Source organism: Telmatherina bonti, assembly GCF_933228915.1.
Source record: "Telmatherina bonti genome assembly, chromosome: 12".
Classification (NCBI taxonomy): Eukaryota; Metazoa; Chordata; class Actinopteri; order Atheriniformes; family Telmatherinidae; genus Telmatherina; species Telmatherina bonti.
The window spans coordinates 39,935,412-39,949,653 of record NC_136610.1 but is presented as its reverse complement, the minus strand read 5'-3'; the positions used below and the strand labels follow the sequence as shown (position 1 = coordinate 39,949,653).

The following is a 14,242-nucleotide window of genomic DNA, read 5'->3' as shown; positions in this document are numbered from 1 at the left end:
TAACTCAGCGTTTTATTAATCTTGCAGCACAACACCATTGAATGAGGGCACACAACAACACCATTAAAGTTTATACTTCATTCCACTCTTGATGTTTTGTGACATCATTCAATTTATAAAGTGCCATGGTTCCCATAAGAATGCAGTGTCATAAACCCATGGTTTGCCAGGCCATGTTGTGATCTTCATGACATAGCCCACCGGTTATATATGATTTTATAGATAACCCTTTTCACCCGTCTGATATATAAGCAAGTTAGCACATTTAAGCAGGTTAGTACAATTAAGCAACTTATCAAAATGATCAGGGGAGGCACTAAGGTTCTGCGTGCTGTTAGAAAATGTCCCACCAATGGTGAGCAGAGCTTTGCTGTATGTTTCTAGCTGCATGTATCACCTCCTTTCCAGCCATTAAGGTTGTCACCATAGCTCCGGAAACGTTAGCCCCATGACTCCTGATTATATCACGCAGTTCTGTAGAGAGATCCAATGTGCATTTGAATCGGTCCAGAGAAATACCCCATGGCACCCGCAAAATTTCCCATTGGAGTGCAGTCAGCCGGGATTGCTCCGTGTAATTGGTCAGGAAGTAGGTCCTATTTTTCCATTGCCATAGATGAACATTCCCTAAACAGCCGGAGAAAGGAGCTGAAGGTAATTGTGGATGTGACCTAAATGTAGCTACGCATAAGTAGTGTGGGCCTACCTGCCATAGCATGTCCTGTGTTGGTTTCACCGTCCAATCACACAATACCTTGTCTTCAGTTAAACATGGATTTCTATGTCCCATCTGTAGTGCACATGTTAACCCCTGATCAGTTGTCTCACATAATTTGGCATCAAATGTCATGTTGGTTCAAACCACTCTCCACTCATATGCAAGAAGTAATAAGCGTGCGAGGTTATTACAGGTAATACTTCATATTGACACACTATCTTTGGCTGAGTAACATTGTATAGAGTGTAAGAACCTCGACAGCTTGTTTCATTACAAATGGTCTTTTCCGGATGTATCTGTAACCACAAATCATTACTTATGTTCCATGTTGTTCTCCAGTGATGATAGTTACCGGAATAAACCCCTGTGACAAATCTTTGTTTCTGGAGCCGCGCATGCAATACCTGAATACTACATACAGTCCAGTTTAAAGCATGTGTGACATTATTTAAAACATCAGAGGTTGAATTCCACATATCTAATCGCCATTTATATGCGCGTGTCCACAGATTGACATTTTCGCTGGATAAACCAATTCCAGTAGGCATCCACGCTCCAACAGTGTGGACTGCCTTGGAGGTGTATTGTCCAGTGTTAGACAACATTGTTCTGGTGATTTCTCCATCAATGGTGTTGGACACACCGAGGATAATTCCAGCACAGCCCAATAGCATGTCATACCATGCTCGACATAACTGCAAACACATAGGTATGGGAGGAAAAGTCACCGTCCAATGGACCACAGTTCGCCGTTTTCCCATTGTCATGTTGGTGCAGGTGGATAGAATGGGAGCCAACTGTGTTTGAGTAGCCTTAGGTTTATCATTTCTGACCCAAATTACAAACATAAAGGCATTTCTTCCTGTTATGACTGTGCCATTGCTCAACCACACATCAGAAAACACCGTCATGGTCCACTGAGTACCATTATTATGGGTACTACAGGTGGTATCATCCAGCTCACACATAGTGGCCGCCGCTCGAACGGTGATGTTGCAGCCACGAGCCACCATTGGGACGTCGAGGACACGTCCGTCCCGAGTCTTCATACATCCTTGGCATTTATACAGCTGGCATGTACTGGTAATATTTGATGCCCAACAGGCCTGATTGGCCTGACAGGTGAAGTCGTCCTGGGTCCGGTCGCGCGACTCATTCCGCTAACCAGTGGTGAATGTTGACACTTCAGTCAGCAGCAATCCCTCCGTGTCGAGCCTCCAGCTGCAGCGAGGACATGGAGGAATATGACCCCACAGACGACACTTCCAGGTCCTGGGCCTCCAGCCATCCTGCCTTGGCGAGGTCCCCTTACGTCCTTGCGCCGAGGTCCCAATGAGCAACCTCCACCACGTCATTTATCTGCACACAAAAAATGTTAGATCTAAGAGAGAGAGAAAAGCATTAGTCCTCCCTTAGATAACATTGATCCACAGGCACATTCACCCACTGTTCTTCTCTGTCATAGAGCACGCTGACTACAGCATCTGACACAGCTGCAGTCAAGGGTGGACTTTCCACATTTTTATGGGCTGATCCGTCTGTGTCACACCTTCACAGGAAATCATTCTCATCAGCGGAGTTTGCCCTGACCCTACAGGTCGGTTATTTATCTGGGCAACCGCCTGAGATAGATGCACTCGCCAGTTCTTAAGCGAGTTCTCCCCAGAAAGTTTTCTCAACTTTTCTTTCAGCATTCCATTCATTCTTTCTATCAGTCCAGCTGCTTCTGGATGATAGGGAACATGATAAATCCATTCTACATGATGTTCCTCAGCCCATTCCTTCACCTTGTTACCTGTGAAGTGAGCTCCATTATCACTTTGCACCTGCAAAGGAATACCATAAAACTGACAGATAGTGTTCAAACATTTCAGCGTAGCGAATTGGTTAGCGAAGCGACAAGCATGCACAACCAACACTCCTGAAAATGTATCTACTGCCGTACATGCATATCTACAGCCATTGCTGTTAACCATGGGACCAATAAAATCAATCTGCCATGATTGTCCTGGTTTTATTGTTTCATACACACAACTTCTGAGCGAATAAGTTTTTCAGTTCCAAACTGAAATCTACCCTGGCGCAGATGTAGAGTCATTCCTGCCAAAACAGCCATTCCCAAAATCCACTCTCTTAATGGAGTGACAACAACAGTATATTCTCGAATCGGGAGTTTTCCTATTTTAAGGGGTACTTTAATAGCTTTTCCATTAACTATTTGGCCTCCTATTCCTGCTAGGGGAACATGCACGCCTTTAATCTTATCTGGATTACCATAAACTAGTGAGGCCTCCGCCCCCGTGTCTACTAAAGCCATTACTCTTTGAACTGATTTTCTCCAATAAATTTCAAGATCTACATGAGGCCGAATATCTGTAGCAGACCAAGAAATTTTTAATATCCGGGCTTGGCCTCCTCCCTATTCCTCATCATAATCTGGCTGTCTTTGGTTTCTCCTCTTTTGATAAGCATTTATGATTTAACTCAGTCAGCTGCTTCACCTGCTCTTTACACGCAGCCAACTCTCTCTGAATGATCTCTCCTTCTGCCACACTCCGTCGCCAAGCATTGGCACAAACCCACATGTGCCGCTGCACAGACGATAAAGGTGCTTTATCATTAACAGGTATTTTCTGCAATACCTCTGTTAATTCCGCTGGTGTGGCGGTTCTCACAACCCCAGACCACGGCTCAGGGCGTCCCCCTCCCGCTCTGAGTGCTAACCCCACACTCTGCCACCGTCCCTCCCAACCAACGCAGCTCGCGTCAGTCGGAGGTTCAGACTCAACAGCCGTTTTCCGTGAAAACAGCTTCTTAAAACCAGACATTATTTACAGCTTTCTTAGTATCCTGTTCGTGACGCCAAAATATAATGAAACACTTTTATTTATTTTGCAGGATCGTAGGAAGTCGGCAAATAATGAACACACAAACTCTTAGCCCAATGATTAACTCAGCGTTTTATTAATCTTGCAGCACAAGAGTAAGCAACACATCATCAGTTAAGGCACTTTTCAGTTTCCAGCTCTTACCGTAACGCGAGAGGTTGGAGAGCCCACAACCCCGGTAGAGAGTGCCAAAACCAGCTGGGCGTCCTGATCAAATAGACCCGCAGCAGACTCCACCGAAGTCCGGGACTTCCCCGCTTTAATACCCCTCATTCTGCCACATAACGTGGGAGCGCTAGGGAGGTGGCCAACCATCCCCACACACACACACACACCATGAGACCATAACTTTATATACATATACAGATTTGTTGCTATGTTCAAAATTCTCTAAGCGAAGTCTTTGTAGCAAAAACTGGGTTTTTTGATTAATTATTTCATTTCATTCCAGGTAAAGATGACGTGGTGTGTATGGATGGAAACAATGAGACGGGAAGAAAATGATAACCTCCAACCTCGATGGCAAACAGCATCATGGAGAGTTTTACAAGGAAGAGAAATAAAGAGCTTCGGCATTGCGACTCCACGGCTACCTGTTCTGGAATCCTCCGTATGCTCATCGCCACTCAGTGTTTGCAGAAGAAGAAGACTTGCAGGTGTCCTTCATCCTTGTCTACATCCACATCAGGCAGATGGTCCGCTTTCGGTTCAGATGTCATGTTTTTCAGGAGGCATGTCTTTTCAGGAAGCGTCTTGAGATGGGATTATTGTGATTTGATGCTATATAAATAAAGTTGAACTGAATGGTCACTTAGTAGCTAAGATTAACTGGTCTAGCAGGCAGTCATAGGTCACTCAAATCATGTCACTTAGTGTTGCCAATTATACTACCATCCAGAACAGCAACAACATTCTGGATACTACCATAGAAAACAGGAACAATATTCTGGATACCACAATCCAGAACAGGAACAAAATTTTGGATACTACCATCCAGAACAGGAACAACATTCTGGATACCACCATCCAGAACAGGAACAACTTTCTAGATACTACCGTCCAGAACAGGAACAACATTCTGGATACTACCATCCAGAACAGGAACAACTTTCTAGATACTACCGTCCAGAACAGGAACAACATTCTGGAAACTACCATAGGAAACAGGAACAATATTCTGGATACCACAATCCAGAACAGGAACAACATTCTGGATACTACCATCCAGAACAGGAACATCATTCTGGATACTACCATCCAGAACAGGAACGACATTCTGGATACTACCATCCAGAACAGGAACAACATTCTAGATACTACCATCCAGAACAGGAACAACATTCTGTATACTACCATCCAGAACAGGAACAACATTCTAGATAATACAATCCAGAACAGGAACAACATTCTGGATACTACCATCCAGAACAGGAACAACATTCTGGATACCACCATCCAGAACAGGAACATTCTAGAACCACCATCCAGAACAGGAACAACCTTTTTTAGATACCACCATACAGAACAGGAACAACATTCTGGATACTACCATCCAGAACAGGAACAATGTTTAGGATACTACCGTCCAGAACAGGAACGACATTCTGGATACTACCATCCAGAACAGGAACAACATTCTAGATACTACCATCCAGAACAGGAACAACATTCTGTATACTACCATCCAGAACAGGAACAACATTCTAGATAATACCATCCAGAACAGGAACAATATTCTGGATACTACCACCCAGAACAGGAACAACATTCTGGATACTACCATCCAGAACAGGAACGACTTTCTGGATACTACCATCCAGAATAGGAACAATGTTCTGCATACTACCATCCAGAACAGGAACATTCTGGATACCACCATCCACAACAGGAACAAGCTTTTTTAGAGGCCACCATACAGAACAGGAACAACATTCAGGATACTACCATCCAGAACAGGAACAATGTTTAGTATCCTACCGTCCAGAACAGTAACAACATTCTGGATACTACCTTCCAGAACAGGAACAACATTCTGGATATTACCATCCAGAACAGGAAACATTTTCTGGATACTGCCATCCAGAAAAGGAACAATGTTCTGGATACTACCATCCAGAACAGGAACAATGTTCTCGATACTACCATCCAGAACAGGAAGAACATTCTAGATACTTCCTCCCAGAATAGTGACAACATTCTCGATACCACCATCCAGAATAGGAACAACATTCTGGATACTACCATGCAGAACAGGAACGACATCCTGGATACTACCATCCAGAATAGTGACAACATTCTAGATACCACCATCCAGAACAGGCACGACTTTCTGGATACTACCATACAAAACAGGAACAATGTTCTGGATACTACCGTCCAGAACAGGAACATTCTAGAACCACCATCCAGAACAGGAACAACCTTTTTTAGATACCACCATACAGAACAGGAACAACATTCTGGATACTACCATCCAGAACAGGAACGACTTTCTGGATACTACCATCCAGAACAGGAACAACATCCTGGACACCACTATCCAGAACAGGAACATTCTAGAACCACCATCCAGAACAGGAACAACCTTTTTTAGATACCACCATACAGAACAGGAACAACATTCTGGATACTACCATCCAGAACAGGAACAATGTTTAGGATACTACCGTCCAGAACAGGAACAACATTTTGGATACTACCACCCAGAACAGGAACAACATTCTGGACACTACCATCCAGAACAGGAACGACTTTCTGGATACTACCATCCAGAATAGGAACAATGTTCTGCATACTACCATCCAGAACAGGAACATTCTGGATACCACCATCCAGAACAGGAACAAGCGTTTTTAGAGGCCACCATACAGAACATGAACAACATTCTGGATACTACCATCCAGAACAGGAACAATGTTTAGTATCCTACCGTCCAGAACAGGAACAACATTCTGGATACTACAAACCAGAACAGGAACAACATTCTCGATACCACCATCCAGAATAGGAACAACATTCTGGATACTACCATGCAGAACAGGAACAACATCCTGTATACTCCCTTCCAGAACAGGAACGACATCCTGGATACTACCATCCAGAATAGTGACAACATTCTAGATACCACCATCCAGAACAGGCACGACTTTCTGGATACTACCATACAAAACAGGAACAATTTTCTGGATACTACCGTCCAGAACAGGAACAATTTTCTGGATACTACCATCCAGAACAGGAACGACTTTCTGGATACTACCATCCAGAACAGGAACAACATCCTGGACACCACTATCCAGAACAGGAACAACATTCTGGATAATACCATCCAGAACAGGAACATTCTGGATACCACCATCCAGAAAAGGAACAACCTTTTTTAGATACTACCATCCAGAACAGGAACAACATTCTGGACACTACCATCCAGAACAGGAACAACATTCTGGATACCACCATCAAGAACAGGAAAAACATTCTGGATACTACCATCCAGAACAGGAACAACATTCTGGATATTACCATCCAGAACAGGATCAACATTCTGGACACCACCATCCAGAAAAGGAACAACTTTCTAGATACTACCGTCCAAAACAGGAACAACATTCTGGAAACTACCATAGAAAACAGGAACAATATTCTGGATACTACCATCCAGAACAGGAACAACATTCTGGATACTACCATCCAGAACAGGAACAACATTCTGGATACTACCATCCAGAACAGGAACGACATTCTGGATACTGCCATCCAGAACAGGAACAACCTTTTTTAGGTACCACCATACAGAACAGGAAAAACATTCTGGATACTATCATCCAGAACAGGAACAATATTTAGGATACTACCGTCCAGAACAGGAACAACATTCTGGATACTACCACCCAGAACAGGAAAAACATTCTGGATACTACCATCCAGAACAGGAAATACATTCTGGATACTACCATCCAGAACAGGAACATTCTGGATACTACCATCCAGAACAGGAACAACATTCTGGATACCACCATCCAGAACAGGAACATTCTAGAACCACCATCCAGAACAGGAACAACCTTTTTTAGATACCACCATACAGAACAGGAACAACATTCTGGATACTACCATCCAGAACAGGAACAATGTTTAGGATACTACCGTCCAGAACAGGAACGACATTCTGGATACTACCATCCAGAACAGGAACAACATTCTAGATACTACCATCCAGAACAGGAACAACATTCTGTATACTACCATCCAGAACAGGAAGAACATTCTATATACTTCCTTCCAGAATAGTGACATTCTCGATACCACCATGCAGAACAGGAACAACATCCTGTATACTCCCTTCCAGAACAGGAACGACATCCTGGATACTACCATCCAGAATAGTGACAACATTCTAGATACCACCATCCAGAACAGGCACGACTTTCTGGATACTACCATACAAAACAGGAACAATGTTCTGGATACTACCGTCCAGAACAGGAACAATTTTCTGGATACTACCATCCAGAACAGCAACGACTTTCTGGATACTACCATCCAGAAAAGGAACGACTTTCTGGATACTACCATCCAGAATAGGAACAATGTTCTGCATACTACCATCCAGAACAGGAACATTCTGGATACCACCATCCACAACAGGAACAAGCTTTTTTTAGAGGCCACCATACAGAACAGGAACAACTTTCTGGATACTACCATCCAGAACAGGAACAATGTTTAGTATCCTACCGTCCAGAACAGGAACAACATTCTGGACACTACAAACCAGAACAGGAACAACATTCTAGATACTACCTTCCAGAACAGGAACAACATTCTGGATATTACCATCCAGAACAGGAAACATTTTCTGGATACTGCCATCCAGAAAAGGAATGACTTTCTGGATACTACCATCCAGAACAGGAACAATGTTCTGGATACTACCATCCAGAACAGGAACAATGTTCTCGATACTACCATCCAGAACAGGAAGAACATTCTAGATACTTCCTCCCAGAATAGTGACAACATTCTCGATACCACCATCCAGAATAGGAACAACATTCTGGATACTACCATGCAGAACAGGAACGACATCCTGGATACTACCATCCAGAATAGTGACAACATTCTAGATACCACCATCCAGAACAGGCACGACTTTCTGGATACTACCATACAAAACAGGAACAATGTTCTGGATACTACCGTCCAGAACAGGAACATTCTAGAACCACCATCCAGAACAGGAACAACCTTTTTTAGATACCACCATACAGAACAGGAACAACATTCTGGATACTACCATCCAGAACCGGAACGACTTTCTGGATACTACCATCCAGAACAGGAACAACATCCTGGACACCACTATCCAGAACAGGAACATTCTAGAACCACCATCCAGAACAGGAACAACCTTTTTTAGATACCACCATACAGAACAGGAACAACATTCTGGATACTACCATCCAGAACAGGAACAATGTTTAGGATACTACCGTCCAGAACAGGAACAACATTTTGGATACTACCACCCAGAACAGGAACAACATTCTGGACACTACCATCCAGAACAGGAACGACTTTCTGGATACTACCATCCAGAATAGGAACAATGTTCTGCATACTACCATCCAGAACAGGAACATTCTGGATACCACCATCCACAACAGGAACAAGCGTTTTTAGAGGCCACCATACAGAACATGAACAACATTCTGGATACTACCATCCAGAACAGGAACAATGTTTAGTATCCTACCGTCCAGAACAGGAACAACATTCTGGATACTACAAACCAGAACAGGAACAACATTCTCGATACCACCATCCAGAATAGGAACAACATTCTGGATACTACCATGCAGAACAGGAACAACATCCTGTATACTCCCTTCCAGAACAGGAACGACATCCTGGATACTACCATCCAGAATAGTGACAACATTCTAGATACCACCATCCAGAACAGGCACGACTTTCTGGATACTACCATACAAAACAGGAACAATTTTCTGGATACTACCGTCCAGAACAGGAACAATTTTCTGGATACTACCATCCAGAACAGGAACGACTTTCTGGATACTACCATCCAGAACAGGAACAACATCCTGGACACCACTATCCAGAACAGGAACAACATTCTGGATAATACCATCCAGAACAGGAACATTCTGGATACCACCATCCAGAACAGGAACAACCTTTTTTAGATACCACCATCCAGAACAGGAACAACATTCTGGACACTACCATCCAGAACAGGAACAACATTCTGGATACCACCATCAAGAACAGGAAGAACTTTCTAGATACTACTGTCCAGAACAGGAACAACATTCTGGAAACTACCATCGAAAACAGGAACAATATTCTGGATACCACAATCCAGAACAGGAACAACATTCTGGATATTACCATCCAGAACAGGAACAACATTCTGGACACCACCATCCAGAAAAGGAACAACTTTCTAGATACTACCGTCCAAAACAGGAACAACATTCTGGAAACTACCATAGAAAACAGGAACAATATTCTGGATACCACAATCCAGAACAGGAACAACATTCTGGATACTACCATCCAGAACAGGAACAACATTCTGGATACTACCATCCAGAACAGGAACGACGTTCTGGATACTGCCATCCAGAACAGGAACAACCTTTTTTAGGTACCACCATACAGAACAGGAAAAACATTCTGGATACTATCATCCAGAACAGGAACAATATTTAGGATACTACCGTCCAGAACAGGAACAACATTCTGGATACTACCACCCAGAACAGGAAAAACATTCTAGATACTCCCTTCCAGAACAGGAACAACATTCTGGATACTACCATCCTGAACAGGAAAAACATTCTGGATACTACCATCCAGAACAGGAACATTCTGGATATCACCATCCACAACAGGAACAACCTTTTTTAGAGGCCACCATACAGAACAGGAACAACATTCTGGATATTACCATCCAGAACAGGAAAGATTTTCTGGATACTGCCATCCAGAACAGGAATGACTTTCTGGATACTACCATCCAGAACAGGAAAAACATTCTGGATACTACCGTCCAGAACAGGAAAAATATTCTGGATACCACCATCCAGAACAGGAACAACCTTTTTTAGATATCACCATAACGAACAGGAACAACATTCTGGGTACTACTACCCAGAACAGGAACAATGTTTAGGATACTACCGTCCAGAGCAGGAACAACATTCTGGAAACTATCATCCAGAATGGAAACAATGTTCTGGATGCTATCATCCAGAACAGGAACAACATTCTGGATACTACCATCCAGAAAATGAATGCCATCCTGGATACTACCATCCAGAACAGGAACAACATTCTGGATGCCACCATCCAGAACAGGAACATTATGGATACCACCATCCAGAACTGGAAGAATGTTTAGGATACTACCGTTCAGAACAGGAACAACATTCTGGATACTACCATCCAGAACAGGAACAATGTTTAGGGTACTACCGTCCAGAACAGGAACAATGTTTAGGATACTACCGTCCAGAACAGGAAAAACATTCTGGATACTACCATCCAGAACAGGAACAACATTCTGGATACTACGTTCCAGAAGAGGAACAACATTCTGGATACTACCATCCAGAACAATAAAAAAATTCTGGATACTACCTTCCAGAACAGGAACAACATTCTGGATACTACCTTCCAGAACAGGAACAACATTCATGATACTACCATCCAGAACTGGAACAACATTCTCGATACCACCATCCAGAATAGGAAAAACATTCTGGATACTACCATCCAGAACAGGAACAACATCCTGTATACTCCCTTCCAGAACAGGGACGACAACCTGGATACTACCATCCAGAACAGGAACAATGTTTAGGATACTACCATCCAGAACAGGAACAATGTTTAGGATACTACCGTCCAGAACAGGAACATTGTTTAGGATACTACCGTCCAGAACAGGAACAACATTCTGGATACTACCATCCAGAACAGGAAAAACATTCTGGATACTACCTTCCAGATCAGGAACAACATTCTGGATACTACCATCCAGAACAGGAAAAAAATTCTGGATACTACCTTCCAGAACAGGAACAACATTCTGGACACTACCTTCCAGAACAGGAACAACATGCTAGATACTACCATCCAGAACAGGAACAACATTCTCGATACCACCATCCAGAATAGGAACAACATTCTCGATACTACCATCCAGAACAGGAACATCCTCCTGTATACTCCCTTACTGAACAGGAATGACATCCTGGATACTACCATCCAGAACACGAAAAACATTCTGGATACTAACATCCAGAAAAGGAACGACTCTCTGGATACTACCATCCAGAAAAGGAACAATGTTCTGGATACTACCATCCAGAAAAGGAAGAACATTCTAGATACTTCCTTCCTGAGCAGGAACAACATTCTGGAAACTATCATCCAGAATAGAAACAATGTTCTGGATACTATCATCCAGAACAGGAACAACATACTGGATACTACCATCCAGATCAGGAACAATGTTTAGGATACTACCGTCCAGAACAGGAACAATGTTTAGGATACTACCGTCCAGAACAGGAACAGCATTCTGGATACTACCATCCAGAACAGGAAAAACATTCTGGATACTACCTTCCAGGACAGGAACAACATTCTGGATACTACCATCCAGAACAGGAACAACATTCTGGATACTACCATCCAGAACAGGAACAACATTCTCGATACCACCATCCAGAATAAGAACAACATTCTGGATACTACCATCCAGAACAGGAACAACATCCTTTATACTCCCTTCCAGAACAGGAACGACAACCTGGATACTACCATCCAGAACAGGAACAATGTTTAGGATACTACCATCCAGAACAGGAACAATGTTTAGGATACTACCATCCAGAACAGGAACAATGTTTAGGATACTACCGTCCAGAACAGGAACAACATTCTTGGATACGACCATCCAGAACAAGAAAAATATTCTGGATACTACCTTCCAGAAGAGGAACAACATTCTGGATACTACCATCCAGAACAGGAAAAACATTCTGGATACTACCTTCCAGAACAGGAACAACATTCTGGATACTACCTTCCAGAACAGGAACAACATTCTGGATACTACCATCCAGAACAGGAAAAACATTCTGGATACTACCTTCCAGAACTGGAACAACATTCTGGATGCTACCATCCAGAACAGGAACAACATTCTCAATACCACCATCCAGAATAGGAACAACATTCTGGATACTACCATCCAGAACAGGAACAATGTTCTGGATACTACCATCCAGAACAGGAAGAACATTCTAGATACTTCCTTCCAGAGCAGGAACAACATTCTGGAAGCTATCAACCAGAATAGAAACAATGTTCTGGATACAATCATCCAGAACAGGAACAACATTCTGGATACTACCATCCAGAACAGGAAAAACATTCTGGATGCTACCATCCAGAACAGGAAAAACATTCTGGATACTACCATCCAGAACAGGAATGACTTTTTGGATACTATCATCCAGAACAGCCACAATGTTCTGGATACTACCATCCAGAACAGGAATGACTTTTTGGATACTATCATCCAGAACAGCAACAATGTTCTGGATACTACCATCCAGAACAGGAACAATGTTCTGGATACCACCATCCAGAAAAGGAAGAACATTCTAGATACTTCCTTCCAGAGCAGGAACAACATTCTGGAAACTATCATCCAGAATAGAAACAACGTTCTGGATACTATCATCCACAACAGGAACAACATTCTGGAAACTACCATAGAAAACAGGAACAATATTCTGGATACCACAATCCAGAACAGGAACAACATTCTGGATACTACCATCCAGAACAGGAACATCATTCTGGATACTACCATCCAGAACAGGAACAACATTCTAGATACTACCATCCAGAACAGGAACAACATTCGGGATACTACCATCCAGAACAGGAACAACATTCTGGATACTACCATCCAGAACAGGAACAACATTCTGGATACCACCATCCAGAACAGGAACAATTTTCTAGATACTACCATCCAGAACAGGAACAACATTCTAGATACTAACATTCAGAACAGGAACAACATCCTTTATACTCCCTTCCAGAACAGCAAAGACATCCTGGATACTACCATCCAGAACAGGAACAACATCCTGTATACTCCCTTCCAGAACTGGAACAACGTCCTGTATACTCCCTTCCAGAACAGGAACGACATCCTGGATACTACCTTCCAGAACAGGAACAACGTTCTAGATACTACCATCCAGAACAGGAACAACGTTCTAGATACTACCATCCAGAAAAGGAACAATGTTCTGGATACTTCCATCCTGAACAGGAACAACGTTCTAGATACTTCCATCCAGTACAGGAACAATGTTCAGGATACTATCATCCAGAACAGGAACAACGTTCTAGATACTTCCATCCAGAACAGGAACAATGTTCTGGATACTACTACCATCCATAACAGGAAAAACGTTCTAGATACTTCCATCCAGAACAGGAACAACATTTTAGATACTTCCATCCAGAACAGGAATAATGTTCTGGATACTACCAACCAGAACAGGAACAACGTTCTGGA

General features: G+C 42.8%; 1 long non-coding RNA gene across 1 annotated transcript in view; it reads left to right on the top strand.

Annotated features, from left to right (window-relative positions):
- Positions 1–4,333, top strand: part of LOC306763184 — a 70,853-nt gene extending 66,520 nt beyond the window's left edge. Inside the window, exon 3 of the long non-coding RNA XR_013771521.1 lies at positions 4,058–4,333. This is a non-coding gene — a long non-coding RNA (uncharacterized lncRNA). The remainder of the gene's footprint in view (positions 1–4,057) is intronic.
- Positions 4,334–14,242: the final 9,909 nt, after the last annotated feature.